This window comes from Salvelinus fontinalis, chromosome 35 (assembly GCF_029448725.1).
Source record: "Salvelinus fontinalis isolate EN_2023a chromosome 35, ASM2944872v1, whole genome shotgun sequence".
Taxonomy (NCBI): domain Eukaryota; kingdom Metazoa; phylum Chordata; class Actinopteri; order Salmoniformes; family Salmonidae; genus Salvelinus; species Salvelinus fontinalis.
The window spans coordinates 39499128-39518325 of NC_074699.1; the positions used below are offsets into that span (position 1 = coordinate 39499128).

General features: G+C 42.2%; 1 protein-coding gene across 1 annotated transcript in view; it reads right to left on the reverse strand.

The window, feature by feature from the left end:
* Positions 1–19198, reverse strand: part of LOC129834947 (multiple epidermal growth factor-like domains protein 11) — a 144512-nt gene that overhangs the window by 79037 nt on the left and 46277 nt on the right. The window lies entirely within an intron of this gene.

The window sequence follows — 19198 nt, forward strand, 5'->3', positions numbered from 1 at the left end:
GAGTCTCTGGGTACGCGCCCAGGCTGGGCTGGGTTCGCGCCCAGGCTCTGTCGCAGCCGGCCGCAACCGGGAGGTCCGTGGGGCGACGCACAATTGGCATAGCGTCGTCCGGGTTAGGGAGGGTTTGGCCGGTAGGGATATCCTTGTCTCAGTATGTAAAAAAAAAAAAAAGTAATAAAATGTATGCACTCTACTGTAAGTCGCTCTGGATAAGAGCGTCTGCTAAATGACTAAAATGTAAATGTAAGAACGTTTTTTAACATTCTAAGAACGTTTAACATTCTAAGAAGAAAGTTGTTTAACATTCTAAGAAGAACGTTTTTTAACATTCTAAGAAGAACGTTTTTTAACATTCTAAGAAGAACGTTTTTTAACATTCTAAGAAGAACGTTTTTTAACATTCTAAGAAGAACGTTTTTTAACATTCTAAGAAGAACGTTTTTTAACATTCTAAGAAGAACGTTTTTTAACATTCTAAGAAGAACGTTTTTTAACATTCTAAGAAGAACGTTTTTTAACATTCTAAGAAGAACGTTTTTTAACATTCTAAGAAGAACGTTTTTTAACATTCTAAGAAGAACGTTTTTTAACATTCTAGGAAAGTTTTTTAACATTCTAAGAAAGTTTTTTAACATTCTAAGAAAGTTTTTTAACATTCTAAGAATAACGTATTTTAACATTCTAAGAACGTTTAACATTCTAAGAAGAACGTTTTTTAACATTCTAAGATTTTTTTTTAACATTCTAAGAATAACGTATTTTAACATTCTAAGAACGTTTAACATTCTAAGAAGAACGTTTTTTAACATTCTAAGAATAACGTATTTGAACATTCTAAGAACGTTTAACATTCTAAGAAGAACGTTTTTTAACATTCTAAGAAAGTTTTTTAACATTCTAAGAATAACGTATTTTAACATTCTAAGAACGTTTAACATTCTAAGAAGAAAGTATTTTAATATTCTAAGAAGAAAGTTTTTTAACATTCTAAGAGGAAAGTTTTTTTAACATTCTAAGAATGAAGATTTTTAACATTCTAAGAACTAAAAATGTCTCGCTGCATATCGAGGGATAAAATTAAAGTGTCGCACTGCAGGTAGGAGTTGAAGTGATGATGACACAACGAACACACACACACACAGCAGACAGGAAGTGGTGCATGTAGTGACAATACATCACAGAGCCTATTTTTCATGCTGTCAGGAATATTCCACCATGATGAATAGAACCAATAGTGACAGACATTGATGCATGCCAAACCGTCACACCCACAAACACATCTGCATCCCAAATGGCAACCACAGAGCTCTGCTCAATAGTAGCACACTATATAGGGAATAGGGCTCTGGTCTATAGTAATACCACTATATAGGGAATAGGACTCTGGTCTATAGTAGTACCACTATATAGGGAATAGGGTGTCATTTGGGACACAGTGTCCTGAAGAGGCGAGGGAATGACAGTACGAACACCCCACATTCATTTGTGGAACATTGCTGGAGTGTTCTCATTAAGGGTATAAGGTTATGCTGAGGTTGGAGAGGAGAGCTCAGAGACTGGCAGGCAGGTCACATGGTCTATAGCTCTATTTGTGGATTCAAATCTAGTACTTCAAATGTGTGTGTGTGTGTGTGTGTGTGTGTGTGTGTGTGTGTGTGTGTGTGTGTGTGTGTGTGTGTGTGTGTGTGTGTGTGTGTGCCTGTTACTCAGCCCTGACTAGAACAGGTGATACACTCAGCCACGGTGGCAGCCCTCAGTAGAACAGGTGATACACTCAGCCACGGTGGCAGCCCTGACTAGAACAGGTGATACACTCAGCCACAGTGGCAGCCCTCAGTAGAACAGGTTATACACTCAGCCACGGTGGCAGCCCTGACTAGAACAGGTGATACACTCAGCCACGGTGGCAGCCCTCAGTAGAACAGGTGATACACTCAGCCACAGTGGCAGCCCTCAGTAGAACAGGTGATACACTCAGCCACGGTGGCAGCCCTGACTAGAACAGGTGATACACTCAGCCACAGTGGCAGCCCTGACTAGAACAGGTTATACACTCAGCCACGGTGGCAGCCCTCAGTAGGACAGGTTATACACTCAGCCACAGTGGCAGCCCTGACTAGAACATGTTATAAACTCAGCCACGGTGGCAGCCCTCAGCAGAACAGGTTACACACTCAGCCACGGTGGCAGCCCTCAGTAACACAGGTTATACACTCAGCCACGGTGGCAGCCCTCAGTAGAACAGGTTATACACTCAGCCCTCAGTAGAACAGGTTATACACTCAGCCATGGTGGCAGCCCTCAGTAGAACAGGTTATACACTCAGCCATGGTGGCAGCCCTCAGTAGAACAGGCTATACACTCAGCCACGGTGGCAGCCCTGACTAGAACAGGTTGTACACTCTGCCACGGTGGCAGCCCTCAGTAGAACAGGTTATACACTCAGCCACGGTGGCAGCCCTCAGTAGAACAGGTTATACACTCAGCCACGGTGGCAACCCTGACTAGAACAGGTTATACACTCAGCCACGGTCGCAGCCATCGGCAGAACAGGTTATACACTCAGCCACGGTGGCAGCCCTCAGTAGAACAGGTTATACACTCAGCCACGGTGGCAGCCCTCAGTAGAACCGGTTATACACTCAGCCACGGTGGCAGCCCTCAGTAGAACAGGTTATACACTCAGCCACGGTGGCAGCCCTCAGTAGAACAGGTTATACACTCAGCCACGGTGGCAGCCCTCAGTAGAACAGGTTATACACTCAGCCACGGTGGCAGCCCTCAGCAGAGCAGGTTATACACTCAGCCACGGTGGCAGCCCTCAGTAAAACAGGTTATACACTCAGCCACGGTGGCAGCCCTCAGTAGAACAGGTTATACACTCAACCACGGTCGGCAGCCCTCAGCAGAGCAGGTTATACACTCAGCCACAGTGGCAGCCCTCAGTAGAACAGGTTATACAGTCAGCCACGGTGGCAGCCCTCAGCAGAGCAGGTTATACACTCAGCCACGGTGGCAGCCCTCAGTAGAACAGGCTATACACTCAGCCACGGTGGCAACCCTGACTAGAACATGTGATACACTCAGCCACGGTGGCAGCCCTCAGTAGAACAGGTTATACACTCAGCCATGGTGGCAGCCCTCAGTAGAACAGGTTATACAGAGTGGGTGGGATTATATCCTTCCTGTTTGGCCCTGTCCGGGGGTTTCTTCGGATGGGGCCACAGTGTCTCCTGACCGCTCCTGTCTCAGCCTCCAGTATTTATGCTGCAGTAGTTTATGTGTCGGGGGGCTAGGGTCAGTTGGTTATACCTGGAGTACTTCTCCTGTCTTATCCAGTGTCCTGTGTGAATTTAAGTATGCTCTCTCTAATTCTCTCGTTCTCTCTTTCTCTCTGAGAACCTGAGCCCTAGGACCATACGTCAGGACTACCGGGCATGCTGACACCTTGCTGTCCCCAGTCCGCCCGGCCTTGCTGCTATTCCAGTTTCAACTGTTTCTGCCTGCGGTTACGAAACCCCTACCTGTCCCAGACCTGCTGTTTTCAACTCTTAATGATCGGCTATGAAAAGCCAACTGAGATTTATTCCTGATTATTATTTGACCATGCTTGTCATTTATGAACATTTTGAAAATCTTGGCTCTCTCTAATTTTCTCCTTCTCTCTTTCTTTCTCTCGGAGGACCTGGGCCCTAGGACCATGCATCGGGACTGCCGCCCGTGGTGACTCCTTGCTGTCCCCAGTCCGCCTGGCCTTGCTGCTTTTCCAGTTTCAGCTGTTCTGCCTGCGGTTTTGGAACCGCCACCTGTCCCAGACCTGTTGTTTTTCAACTCTTAATGATCAGCTATGAAAAGCCAACTGAAAATTATTCATGATTATTATTTGACCATGCTTGTCACTTATGAACATTTTTGAACATCTTGGCATAGTTCTGTTATAATCTCCACCCGGCACAGCCAGAAGAGGACTGGCCACCCCTCATAGCCTGGTTCCTCTCTAGGTTTCTTCCTAGGTTTTGGCCTTTCTAGGGAGTTTTTCCTAGCCACCGTGCTTCTACACCTGCATTCTAGCTGTTTGGGGTTTTAGGCTGGGTTTCTGTACAGCACTTCGAGATATTATCTGATGTACGAAGGGCTATATAAAATAAAATTGATTGATTGATACACTCAGCCATGGTGGCAGCCCTCAGTAGAACAGGTTATACACTCAGCCATGGTGGCAGCCCTCAGTAGAACAGGTTATACACTCAGCCACGGTGGCAGCCCTCAGTAAACAGGTTATACACTCAGCCCTCAGTAGAACAGGCTATACACTCAGCCACGGTGGCAGCCCTCAGTAGAACAGGTTATACACTCAGCCACGGTGGCAGCCCTCGGTAGGACAGGTTATACACTCAGCCACGGTGGCAGCCCTCGGTAGAACAGGTTATACACTCAGCCACGGTGGCAGCCCTCAGTAGAACAGGTTATACACTCAGCCACGGTGGCAGCCCTCGGTAGAACAGGTTATACACTCAGCCACGGTGGCAGCCCTCAGTAGAACAGGTTGTAACCTCAGCCACAGTGGCAGCCCTCAGTAGAACAGGTTATACACTCAGCCATGGTGGCAGCCCTCAGTAGAACAGGTTATACACTCAGCCATGGTGGCAGCCCTCAGTAGAACAGGTTATACACTCAGCCACGGTGGCAGCCCTCAGTAAACAGGTTATACACTCAGCCCTCAGTAGAACAGGCTATACACTCAGCCACGGTGGCAGCCCTCAGTAGAACAGGTTATACACTCAGCCACGGTGGCAGCCCTCGGTAGGACAGGTTATACACTCAGCCACGGTGGCAGCCCTCGGTAGAACAGGTTATACACTCAGCCACGGTGGCAGCCCTCAGTAGAACAGGTTATACACTCAGCCACGGTGGCAGCCCTCGGTAGAACAGGTTATACACTCAGCCACGGTGGCAGCCCTCAGTAGAACAGGTTGTAACCTCAGCCACAGTGGCAGCCCTCAGTAGAACAGGTTATACACTCAGCCACGGTGGCAGCCCTCAGTAGAACAGGTTATACACTCAGCCACGGTGGCAATCCTGACTAGAACATGTTATACACTCAGCCACGGTGGCAGCCCTCAATAGAACAGGTTATACACTCAGCCACGGTGGCAGCCCTCAGTAGAACAGGTTGTAACCTCAGCCACAGTGGCAGCCCTCAGTAGAACAGGTTATACACTCAGCCACGGTGGCAACCCTGACTAGAACATGTGATACACTCAGCCACGGTGGCAGCCCTCAGTAGAACAGGTTATACACTCAGCCATGGTGGCAGCCCTCAGTAGAACAGGTTATACACTCAGCCATGGTGGCAGCCCTCAGTAGAACAGGTTATACACTCAGCCATGGTGGCAGCCCTCAGTAGAACAGGTTATACACTCAGCCACGGTGGCAGCCCTCAGTAGAACAGGCTATACACTCAGCCACGGTGGCAACCCTGACTAGAACAGGTGATACACTCAGCCACGGTGGCAGCCCTCAGTAGAACAGGTTATACACTCAGCCATGGTGGCAGCCCTCAGTAGAACAGGTTATACACTCAGCCACGGTGGCAGCCCTCAGTAAACAGGTTATACACTCAGCCCTCAGTAGAACAGGCTATACACTCAGCCACGGTGGCAGCCCTCAGTAGAACAGGTTATACACTCAGCCACGGTGGCAGCCCTCGGTAGAACAGGTTATACACTCAGCCACGGTGGCAGCCCTCGGTAGGACAGGTTATACACTCAGCCACGGTGGCAGCCCTCGGTAGAACAGGTTATACACTCAGCCACGGTGGCAGCCCTCAGTAGAACAGGTTATACACTCAGCCACGGTGGCAGCCCTCGGTAGAACAGGTTATACACTCAGCCACGGTGGCAGCCCTCAGTAGAACAGGTTGTAACCTCAGCCACAGTGGCAGCCCTCAGTAGAACAGGTTATACACTCAGCCACGGTGGCAGCCCTCAGTAGAACAGGTTATACACTCAGCCACGGTGGCAGCCCTCAGTAGAACAGGTTATACACTCAGCCACGGTGGCAGCCCTCAGTAGAACAGGTTATACACTCAGCCACGGTGGCAGCCCTGACTAGAACATGTTATACACTCAGCCACGGTGGCAGCCCTCAATAGAACAGGTTATACACTCAGCCACGGTGGCAGCCCTGACTAGAACAGGTTATACACTCAGCCACGGTGGCAGCCCTCAGTAGAACAGGTTATACACTCAGCCACGGTGGCAGCCCTCAGTAGAACAGGTTATACACTCAGCCACGGTGGCAGCCCTCAGTAGAACAGGTTATACACTCAGCCACGGTGGCAGCCCTCAGTAGAACAGGTTATGCACTCAGCCCTCAGTAGAACAGGTTATACACTCAGCCACGGTGGCAGCCCTCAGTAGAACAGGTTATGCACTCAGCCCTCAGTAGAACAGGTGATACACTCAGCCACGGTGACAGCCCTCAGTAGAACAGGTTATACATTCAGCCACGGTGGCAGCCCTCAGTAGAACAGGTGATACACTCAGCCACGGTGGCAGCCCTCAGTAGAACAGGTTATACACTCAGCCACAGTGGCAGCCCTCAGTAGAACAGGTTATACACTCAGCCACAGTGGCAGCCCTCAGTAGAACAGGTTATACACTCAGCCCTCAGTAGAACAGGTTATACACTCAGCCACGGTGGCAGCCCTCAGTAGAACATGTTATACACTCAGCCACAGTGGCAGCCCTCAGTAGAACAGGTTTGTGGTTTGATTGATGAGTGAGAGGAAATCAATGTTCCTCTTCCTCCTGTTCAGTAGCAGTTAATTTACACAGCCAGGGGTTACACTCAGGTTCATTTCCTGAACATCACTCATTTACACACACACACACACATGGCGCACACACACACACACACACACTTTGACTCACATACATTTGGGATAAGGAGCATATAGCAGGTCTGGTTTCAAGGAAAATGTGTGGTCAAGGACATGATGGGGACATTCTATTTTTGTCTATGGACTGATCCTAGACCAGCCCTGGGCTGACCAATACACCGGGCAGTGGTGCATTGTTGTCTATAGACTGATCCTAGACCAGTCCTGGGCTTACCAATACACAGCGCAGTGTCTTTGTTGTCTAAAGCCACAGGGCTCTTCCCGCAGGCTCTATTTCCCTACGTGGGAGCATTGTGATCTGTAGGTCGTGACCTGGTTACATGTACATTGAACAACCATATCAATGTTTTTGACAGGATCGTCCCTTGTTTTGAATGTAATCAATAGCTCTATTGTACAAGACAGTCTTTGATGTTTCTACAGAGACAATCCAAATCCTCTAAGTCATTTTCTGAAGGGATTTATTTCCCAATCCTTAAAGAAAGATATTCAAGGCTTTAGGTACACGGGTTAGCAAGATATTCACGACTTTAGGTACACGGGTTAGCAAGATATTCAAGGCTTTAGGTACACGGGTTAGCAAGATATTCAAGACTTTAGGTATACGGGTTAGCAAGATATTCAAGGCTTTAGGTATACGGGTTAGCAAGATATTCAAGGCTTTAGGTATACGGGTTAGCAAGATATTCAAGGCTTTAGGTACACGGGTTATCAAGATATTCAAGGCTTTAGGTACAAGGTTAGCAAGATATTCAAGGCTTTAGGTACACGGGTTAGCAAGATATTCAAGGCTTTAGGTATACGGGTTAGCAAGATATTCAAGGCTTTAGGTACACGGGTTAGCAAGATATTCAAGGCTTTAGGTACACGGGTTAGCAAGATATTCAAGGCTTTAGGTATACGGGTTAGCAAGATATTCAAGGCTTTAGGTATACGGGTTAGCAAGATATTCAAGGCTTTAGGTACACGGGTTAGCAAGATATTCAAGGCTTTAGGTACACGGGTTAGCAAGATATTCAAGGCTTTAGGTACACGGGTTAGCAAGATATTCACGACTTTAGGTACACGGGTTAGCAAGATATTCAAGGCTTTAGGTACACGGGTTAGCAAGATATTCAAGGCTTTAGGTACACGGGTTAGCAAGATATTCAAGGCTTTAGGTACACGGGTTAGCAAAATATTCAAGGCTTTAGGTACACGGGTTAGCAAGATATTCAAGGCTTTAGGTATACGGGTTAGCAAGATATTCAAGGCTTTAGGTATACGGGTTAGCAAGATATTCAAGGCTTTAGGTACACGGGTTAGCAAGATATTCAAGGCTTTAGGTATACGGGTTAGCAAGATATTCAAGGCTTTAGGTATACGGGTTAGCAAGATATTCAAGGCTTTAGGTACACGGGTTAGCAAGATATTCAAGGCTTTAGGTACACGGGTTAGCAAAATATTCAAGGCTTTAGGTATACGGGTTAGCAAGATATTCAAGGCTTTAGGTATACGGGTTAGCAAGATATTCAAGGCTTTAGGTACACGGGTTAGCAAGATATTCAAGGCTTTAGGTACACGGGTTAGCAAGATATTCAAGGCTTTAGGTATACGGGTTAGCAAGATATTCAAGGCTTTAGGTATACGGGTTAGCAAGATATTCAAGGCTTTAGGTACACGGGTTAGCAAGATATTCAAGGCTTTAGGTACACGGGTTAGCAAGATATTCAAGGCTTTAGGTACACGGGTTAGCAAGATATTCAAGGCTTTAGGTATACGGGTTAGCAAGATATTCAAGGCTTTAGGTATACGGGTTAGCAAGATATTCAAGGCTTTAGGTACACGGGTTAGCAAGATATTCAAGGCTTTAGGTACACGGGTTAGCAAGATATTCAAGGCTTTAGGTACACGGGTTAGCAAGATATTCAAGGCTTTAGGTACACGGGTTGTACAGCTCCTATTCAACGACTTTCCAAAGTTATTATTCAGATCAGGCTCAATGTTTTACAACTTCAGTTTAATCTCTACATCTAAAGACCCAAACATGGACACTCTCACTGTGGCTGCTTCACCTCATGTATTGTTGTCTCTACCTTCTTTCCCTTTGAGCTGGTGTCTGTGTCCAAAAGGGTTTGTATTATGTTTGTGCTGCTACCACGTGGTGTGGTGTCTCTCTTTATGTAGTGTTGTGGTGTCTCCCTTTATGTAGTGTTGTGGTGTCTCTCTTTATGTAGTGTTGTCTCCCTTTATGTAGTGTTGTGGTGTCTCCCTTTATGTAGTGGTGTCTCCCTTTATGTAGTGTTGTGGTGTCTCTCTTTATGTAGTGTTGTGGTGTCTCTCTTTATGTAGTGGTGTCTCCCTTTATGTAGTGTTGTGGTGTCTCTCTTTATGTAGTGTTGTGGTGTCTCCCTTTATGTAGTGTTGTGGTGTCTCTCTTTATGTAGTGTTGTGGTGTCTCTCTTTATGTAGTGGTGTCTCCCTTTATGTAGTGTTGTGGTGTCTCTCTTTATGTAGTGTTGTGGTGTCTCCCTTTATGTAGTGTTGTGGTGTCTCTCTTTATGTAGTGTTGTGGTGTCTCTCTTTATGTAGTGTTGTGGTGTCTCTCTTTATGTAGTGTTGTGGTGTCTCTCTTTATGTAGTGTTGTGGTGTCTCTCTTTATGTAGTGTTGTGGTGTCTCTCTTTATGTAGTGTTGTGGTGTCTCTCTTTATGTAGTGTTGTGGTGTCTCTTTATGTAGTGTTGTGGTGTCTCTCTTTATGTAGTGGTGTCTCTCTTTATGTAGTGTTGTGGTGTCTATCTTTATGTAGTGTTGTCTCTCTTTATGTAGTGGTGTCTCTCTTTATGTAGTGGTGTGGTGTCTCCCTTTATGTAGTGTTGTGGTGTCTCTCTTTATGTAGTGTTGTGGTGTCTCTCTTTATGTAGTGTTGTGGTGTCTCCCTTTATGTAGTGTTGTGGTGTCTCCCTTTATGTAGTGTTGTGGTGTCTCCCTTTATGTAGTGTTGTGGTGTCTCTCTTTATGTAGTGTTGTGGTGTCTCTCTTTATGTAGTGTTGTGGTGTCTCTCTTTATGTAGTGTTGTGGTGTCTCCCTTTATGTAGTGTTGTGGTGTCTCTCTTTATGTAGTGGTGTGGTGTCTCCCTTTATGTAGTGTTGTGGTGTCTCTCTTTATGTAGTGTTGTGGTGTCTCTCTTTATGTAGTGTTGTGGTGTCTCTCTTTATGTAGTGTTGTGGTGTCTCTCTTTATGTAGTGTTGTGGTGTCTCCCTTTATGTAGTGTTGTGGTGTCTCTCTTTATGTAGTGTTGTGGTGTCTCCCTTTATGTAGTGTTGTGGTGTCTCTCTTTATGTAGTGTTGTGGTGTCTCTCTTTATGTAGTGTTGTGGTGTCTCCCTTTATGTAGTGTTGTGGTGTCTCTCTTTATGTAGTGCTGTGGTGTCTCTCTTTATGTAGTGTTGTGGTGTCTCTCTTTATGTAGTGTAGTGTTGTCTCTCTTTATGTAGTGTTGTGTTGTCTCTCTTTATGTAGTGTTGTGGTGTCTCCCTTTATGTAGTGTTGTGGTGTCTCCCTTTATGTAGTGTTGTGGTGTCTCTCTTTATGTAGTGTTGTGGTGTCTCTCTTTATGTAGTGTTGTGGTGCCTCTCTTTATGTAGTGTTGTGGAGTCTCTCTTTATGTAGTGTTGTGGTCTTTCCCTTTATGTAGTACCGTGTTCTATAACAGTTCTATAGTGTTCTATAACAGTTCTATAGTGTTCTATAACAGTTATATAGTGTTCTATAACAGTTATATAGTGTTCTATAACAGTTCTATAATGTTCTATAACAGTTCTATAATGTTCTATAACAGTTCTATATTGTTCTATAACAGTTCTATAACAGTTCTATATTGTTCTATAACAGTTCTATAATGTTCTATAACAGTTCTATAATGTTCTATAACAGTTCTATATTGTTCTATAACAGTTCTATATTGTTCTATAACAGTTATATTGTGTTCTATAACAGTTATATTGTGTTCTATAACAGTTCTATCGTGTTTTATAACAGTTCTATCGTGTTTTATAACAGTTATATAATGTTCTATAACAGTTCTATATTGTTCTATAACAGTCCTATATTGTTCTATAACAGTTCTATAATGTTCTATAACAGTTCTATAATGTTCTATATTGTTCTATAACAGTTCTATATTGTTCTATAACAGTTCTATATTATTCTATAACAGTTCTACAGTGTTTTATAACAGTTCTATAGTGTTTTATAACAGTTCTATATTGTTCTAAAACAGTTCTATATTGTTTTATAACAGTTCTACAATGTTCTATAACAGTTATATAGTGTTTATAACAGTTCTATAATGTTCTATAACAGTTATACAGTGTTTATAACAGTTCTATAGTGTCTATAACAGTTCTATAATGTTTTATAACAGTTATATAGTGTTTATAACAGTTCTATAATGTTCTATAACAGTTCTATAATGTTCTATAACAGTTATATAGTTTCTATAACAGTTTTATAATGTTTTATAGCTGTTCTATATTGTTCTATAACAGTTCTACAATGTTCTATAACAGTTATATAGTGTTTATAACAGTTCTATAATGTTCTATAACAGTTATATCGTTTCTATAACAGTTTTATAATGTTCTATAACAGTTATAGCGTTTATAACAGTTCTATTGTGTTCTATAACAGTTATACAGTGTTTATAACAGTTCTATAGTGTCTATAACAGTTCTATAATGTTCTATAACAGTTTTATAGTGTTTATAACAGTTCTATTGTGTTCTATAACAGTTATACAGTGTCTATAACAGTTCTATAATGTTTTATACCAGTTATATAGTGTTTATAACAGTTCTATAATGTTCTATAACAGTTCTATAATGTTCTATAACAGTTATATAGTTTTCTATAACAGTTTTATAATGTTTTATAGCAGTTCTACAATGTTCTATAACAGTTATACAGTGTTTATAACAGTTCTATAGTGTCTATAACAGTTCTATAATGTTCTATAACAGTTTTATAGTGTTTATAACAGTTCTATTGTGTTCTATAACAGTTATACAGTGTCTATAACAGTTCTATAATGTTTTATACCAGTTATATAGTGTTTATAACAGTTCTATAATGTTCTATAACAGTTCTATAATGTTCTATAACAGTTCTATAATGTTCTATAACAGTTATATAGTTTTCTATAACAGTTTTATAATGTTTTATAGCAGTTCTACAATGTTTTATACCAGTTATATAGTGTTTATAACAGTTCTATAGTGTTCTATAACAGTTATATAGTGTTTATAACAGTTCTATAGTGTCTATAACAGTTCTATACTGCTTTATAACAGTTCTATAGTGTTTTATAACAGTTCTATAGTGTTCTATAACAGTTCTATAGTGTTCTATAACAGTTATATAGTGTTTATAACAGTTCTATAATGTTCTATAACAGTTCTATAGTGTTCTATAACAGTTATATAGTTTCTATAACAGTTTTATAATGTTTTATAACAGTTCTACAATGTTCTATAACAGTTATATAGTGTTTATAACAGTTCTATTGTGTTCTATAACAGTTATACAGTGTCTATAACAGTTCTATAATGTTTTATACCAGTTATATAGTCTCTATAACAGTTCTAAAATGTTCTATAACAGTTCTATAGTGTTCTATAACAGTTATATAGTGTTTATAACAGTTCTATAGTGTTTTAAAACAGTTCTATAGTGTTTTATAACAGTTCTATAGTGTTTTATAACAGTTCTATAGTGTTTATAACAGTTCTAAAATGTTCTATAACAGTTCTATAGTGTTTTAAAACAGTTCTATCGTGTTTTAGAACAGTTCTATAATGTACATGTACTCCAAACAGTCATTTGAGCAGGAAGCTAACCTTGTGATGAGACAGGTTTGTGTGAGTGGAATGGGGTTGAAGTGAAGGTATGAGTCCTTAGAGATCCTCTAGTGAACACAGGGATGAAAATGGACGAACCGAACTACAACGCCTGTAGAAAACAGACTGAGGTTAAATGAGTTCACACTGTCTCTCACTAACCTGCTGAACAGCACACTGACATGTACGTTAACGTAGGACACACAACGATGTGCAAACACACACACACACACACAAGTATGTGTGACTGCAGGGACCCCAACACACACATCTGCAACAGAGAATATCAGTGGTAGTCTAGACCTGCCAGCAGTATTCACTCTGTACTGTCATCAGTGGTAGTCTAGACCTCAGCAGTATTCACTCTGTACTGTCATCAGTGGTAGTCTAGACCTCAGCAGTATTCACTCTGTACTGTCATCAGTGGTAGTCTAGACCTCAGCAGTATTCCCTCTGTACTGTCATCAGTGGTAGTCTAGACCTCAGCAGTATTCACTCTGTACTGTCATCAGTGGTAGTCTAGACCTCAGCAGTATTCACTCTGTACTGTCATCAGTGGTAGTCTAGACCTGACAGCAGTACTCACTCTGTACTGTCATCATTCAATGCCTCTGATCATCGACAGTGTAACACAGACTTGTACAATGATAAGATATCAAAAGCAGTTTTAACACACGAATCAATATTTGATAGAGAAATTAATGTTACGGGACAATACCAGTGTTGTGACAGATAGATATGAATGATTCAGCAACAATACAACAAATAATGAATTCTCCTTTGGGATGCTGATCTGTGTCGTGTTGTTTATTAACAGCAGGACTGGTCTAGGATCAGTCTATAGACAACAATGCACCACTGCCCTGTGTGTTGCTCAGCCCAGGACTGGTCTAGGATCAGTCTATAGACAACAAGGCACCACTGCCCTGTGTGTTGCTCAGCCCAGGACTGGTCTAGGATCAGTCTATAGACAACAATGCACCACTGCCCTGTGTATTGGTCAGCCCAGGACTGGTCTAGGATCAGTCTTGTCTGGAAGCTGTTCTTCTTCTTTGCACAGTAAGTCTTTTCTCACAGCTTGCACACAACATGCAAATGTCAAAGATGCTTTACCAGAACAGTGAATGTAAATGTCTATGCTTGACATGGACAGAAACAGCGTGATACAATGTTAACCTCAGGACAAAATCAATTCCCCCTAAAACACACTGACTGACTACTTTCTGAGTTTCTCTCTCTCTTTCTCTCACTCTCTCTCTTTCTTTCTCTCCTCTCTTTCTCTCTCTCTTTCTTACCTCTCTCGTCTCTCTCTTTCTCCCCTCTCTCATCTCTCTCTCTCCTTCGCCCCTCTCTCTCTCTCGTCTCTCTATTTCTCTTTCGTCACTCTCTCTCTCTCTCTCTCTCTCGTCTCTCTCGTCATTCTCTCTCTCACGTCACTCTCTCTCTCTGTCTCTCTCTCTGTCTCTCTCTCTGTCTCTCTCTCTGTCTCTCTCTCTCACGTCACTCTCTCTCTCACGTCACTCTCTCTCTCACGTCACTCTCTCTCTCACGTCACTCTCTCTCTCACGTCACTCTCTCTCTCACGTCACTCTCTCTCTCACGTCACTCTCTCTCTCACGTCACTCTCTCTCTCACGTCACTCTCTCTCTCACGTCACTCTCTCTCTCTCGTCTCTCTCTCTCTCTCGTCTCTCTCTCTCTCTCGTCTCTCTCTCTCTCTCGTCACTCTCTCTCTCTCGTCACTCTCTCTCTCTCGTCACTCTCTCTCTCTCGTCACTCTCTCTCTCTCGTCACTCTCTCTCTCTCGTCTCTCTCTCTCTCTCGTCTCTCTCTCTCTCTCGTCTCTCTCTCTCTCTCGTCTCTCTCTCTCTCTCGTCACTCTCTCTCTCTCGTCACTCTCTCTCTCGTCTCTCTCTCTCTCTCGTCTCTCTCTCTCTCTCGTCACTCTCTCTCTCGTCTCTCTCTCTCTCTCGTCTCTCTCTCTCTCTCGTCTCTCTCTCTCTCTCGTCTCTCTCTCTCTCTCGTCTCTCTCTCTCTCTCGTCTCTCTCTCTCTCTCGTCTCTCTCTCTCTCTCGTCTCTCTCTCTCTCTCGTCACTCTCTCTCTCTCGTCACTCTCTCTCTCACGTCACTCTCTCTCACGTCACTCTCTCTCACGTCACTCTCTCTCACGTCACTCTCTCTCACGTCACTCTCTCTCACGTCACTCTCTCTCTCGTCATTCTCTCTCTCGTCATTCTCTCTCTCGTCATTCTCTCTCTCGTCATTCTCTCTCTCGTCACTCTCTCTCTCTCGTCACTCTCTCTCTTTCGTCACTCTCTCTCTCGTCACTCTCTCTCTCTCGTCACTCTCTCTCTCTCGTCACTCTCTCTCTCTCGTCACTCTCTCTCTCTCGTCACTCTCTCTCTCTCGTCTCTCTCTCTCTCTCGTCTCTCTCTCTCTCGTCACTCTCTCTCTCTCGTCACTCTCTCGTCACTCTCTCTCTCTTTTCTCTCTCTGTGTGCGTACGTGCATGTGTGTGTGTGTGTGTGTGTGTTTACAGTTCAGGATAAACAAGCCTGATACTGTAACGGACCTGTAGAGAGCTATAAAGCATGGTGCTGGAGGGGGGTGCTTTTACACACACACACACACACACACACACACACACACACACACACACACACACACACACAGAGTTTGGCAGTAGGCTGGAGGCTGGAGGGAGATGCTGTTTCTCATCACACACAACACACAAGGACAGAAAATCAATACAAATAATGTTATTGTTGGTCCCAGGCCCTGTTGAACATTTCCCAGTCAGAGGTCAGAGGTCGCTACTGTAGCTCTAGCCTCTGAGACACCGGCTGTGACACCCTATTCACTATATAGTGTACTACTTTGGAACAGGGTCCATGCATAGAGCCCTGGTCTATAGTAGTGCACTATATAGGGAATAGGGTTCCACATCGGACCCAACCAATGAGTTGAGTGGGTGATGTCAACTGAAGACGCACGGTCTGGACTGTTGATGGGAAGAACCAGGAAAACTGGTCGAGTTCTGTTCTACCGGCCAAATCATATTAGAACGGATGGACAGGAAACCCGTTTCATCTACAGTACGTCCAAGCAGAGCAGCTCGTTGGGCGTGGTTAACCTCATCCCCGGGCTATTGGACCCGGTCCAGATCTAAACTGGTTTGAGACCTATTTAACCGGTCCAGAGGTTTTTCTGTCACCCTTGATTCAGTTTATATACAGTACCAGTCAAAAGTTTGGACACACCGACTGAGTCAAGTAGAGAGGATTAGTTTAGCTGTGTACAGTTCATTATATATAGTAGAGTATTAGTTTAGCTGTGTACAGTTCATTATATATAGTAGAGAGTATTAGTTTAGCTGTGTTCAGTTCATTATATATAGTAGAGTATTAGTTTAGCTGTGAACAGTTCATTATATATAGTAGAGTATTAGTTTAGCTGTGTACAGTTCATTATATATAGTAGAGTATTAGTTTAGCTGTGTACAGTTCATTATATATAGTAGAGTATTAGTTTAGCTGTGTTCAGGTCATTATATATAGTAGAGTATTAGTTTAGCTGTGTACAGTTCCTTATATATAGTAGAGTATTAGTTTAGCTGTGTACAGTTCATTATATATAGTAGAGTATTAGTTTAGCTGTGTACAGTTCATTATATATAGTAGAGTATTAGTTTAGCTGTGTACAGTTCATTATATATAGTAGAATATTAGTTTAGCTGTGTACAGTTCATTATATATATAGTAGAGTGTTAGTTTAACTGTGTACAGTTCATTATATATAGTAGAGTATTAGTTTAGCTGTGTACAGTTCATTATATATATAGTAGAGTATTAGTTTAACTGTGTACAGTTCATTATATATAGTAGAGTATTAGTTTAGCTGTGTACAGTTCATTATATATAGTAGAGGGTTAGTTTAGCTGTGTTCAGTTCATTATATATAGTAGAGTATTAGTTTAGCTGTGTACAGTTCATTATATATAGTAGAGAGTATTAGTTTAGCTGTGTACAGTTCATTATATATAGTAGAGGATTAGTTTAGCTGTGTACAGTTCATTATATATAGTAGAGGATTAGTTTAGCTGTGTACAGTTCATTATATATAGTAGAGGGTTAGGTTAGCTGTGTTCAGTTCATTATATATAGTAGAGGGTATTAGTTTAGTGGAGATTTGAAAGTGGAGTGAAATGAGCGACAGAAGACTGTATGTCCGTCCCAAATTGCACCCTGTTCCTGATATAGTGCACGACTTATGACCAAGGCCCCACAGGCAATAAAGGATATAGGTGGCCATTTGGGACACAAACTGTGTTAGTCTACTGAGGTAAAGACTTTACAGTTGATTTGAAATGGGAGTTTCTGAAATCTGGGAGGAGTGTAGGTTACACTGTTGACTGGTGAGCAACATGAACTGAACATCAACTCTTCTTAGAATCTAAAGATTAGAATCCTAGAATCTTAGAATCTAAAGATTAGAATCCTAGAATCTTAGAATCTAAAGACCCAACTCCTCTTAGAATCTAAAGATTAGAATCCTAGAATCTAAAAACCCAACTCCTCTTAGAATCTAAAGATTAGAATCCTAGAATCTTAGAATCTAAAGATTAAAAGATTAGAATCTTAGAATCTAAAGACCCAACTCCTCTTAGAATCTAAAGATTAGAATCCTAGAATCTTAGAATCTAAAGACCCAACTCCTCTTAGAATCTAAAGATTAGAATCCTAGAATCTTAGAATCTAAAGACCCAACTCCTCTTAGAATCTAAAGATTAGAATCCTAGAATCTAAAGATCCAACTCCTCTTAGAATCTAAAGATTAGAATCCTAGAATCTAAAGATCCAACTCCTCTTAGAATCTAAAGATTAGAATCCTAGAATCTAAAGACCCAACTCCTCTTAGAATCTAAAGATTAGAATCCTAGAATCTTAGAATCTAAAAACCCAACTCCTCTTAGAATCTAAAGATTAGAATCTAAAGATCCAACTCCTCTTAGAATCTAAAGACTGGAATCCTAGAATCTTAGAATCTAAAGACCCAACTCCTCTTAGAATCTAAAGATTAGAAGATTAGAATATTAGAATCTAAAGATCCAACTCCTCTTAGAATCTAAAGATTAGAATCCTAGAATCTAAAGATCCAACTCCTCTTAGAATCTAAAGATTAGAATCCTAGAATCTAAAGACCCAACTCCTCTTAGAATCTAAAGATTAGAATCCTAGAATCTTAGAATCTAAAAACCCAACTCCTCTTAGAATCTAAAGATCCAACTCCTCTTAGAATCTAAAGACTGGAATCCTAGAATCTTAGAATCTAAAGACCCAACTCCTCTTAGAATCTAAAGATTAGAATCCTAGAATCTAAAGACCCAACTCCTCTTAGAATCTAAACGATCCTAGAATCCTAGAATCTAAAGACCCAACTCCTCTTAGAATCTAAAGATTAGAATCCTAGAATCTTAGAATCTAAAAACCCAACTCCTCTTAGAATCTAAAGATTAGAATCTAAAGATCCAACTCCTCTTAGAATCTAAAGACTGGAATCCTAGAATCTTAGAATCTAAAGATCCAACTCCTCTTAGAATCTAAAGACTGGAATCCTAGAATCTTAGAATCTAAAGATACAACTCCTCTTAGAATCTAAAGATACAACTCCTCTTAGAATCTAAAGACTGGAATCCTAGAATCTTAGAATCTAAAGATCCAACTCCTCTTAGAATCTAAAGATCCAACTCCTCTTAGAATCTAAAGATACAACTCCTCTTAGAATCTAAAGATTAGAAGATTAGAATCTTAGCATTCGTCTCCTCAGGCAGAACTCAAATGAATGTGTGGTTGACTGTCTTTGAACCCAGATTGTCTGCACCCAACAAGCCTACGTTAGCCTTTTGAGATAAAGGAATAAGCTCTGGGAGCTAACAGAAGTTCTTCATCACTGATCCACCTCAATTACACACAGGGACAGGTTTACTAAGCCTTTACCTTGCTTCTCTCATCCTCAAGGTTAAATTCCCTTTTTTTTAAATTGGTGCAAATTTAGCACCTGGTGCAAACATTTAGTGAATCTGACCCTTGTTGTGTGTATGGTAGGGAAGTGACCCATGACCCCCTGAATCGCCCCCAAAGGGACTACAAAGGGACTACTCTCTAGATGGTACAGTCCCTTTAAGTTGTCCACTCAACAACCCCGCACCAACCTGTGACATCACACTACTCTGGCTCATCCACCTGATCAATGATCACACATGGGCCATGGAGAATGGGTCGGACAGTTGACCGTTGATGGTCAAGGAAGCAGATGGACATATTGATCATGTACCGTCCACTCTTCTAGACATGCTGGTCTGATTGACTGAGGTCTTCCTGCAAGGTGTGTCTGGTGGGCTTAGATATTACATCTA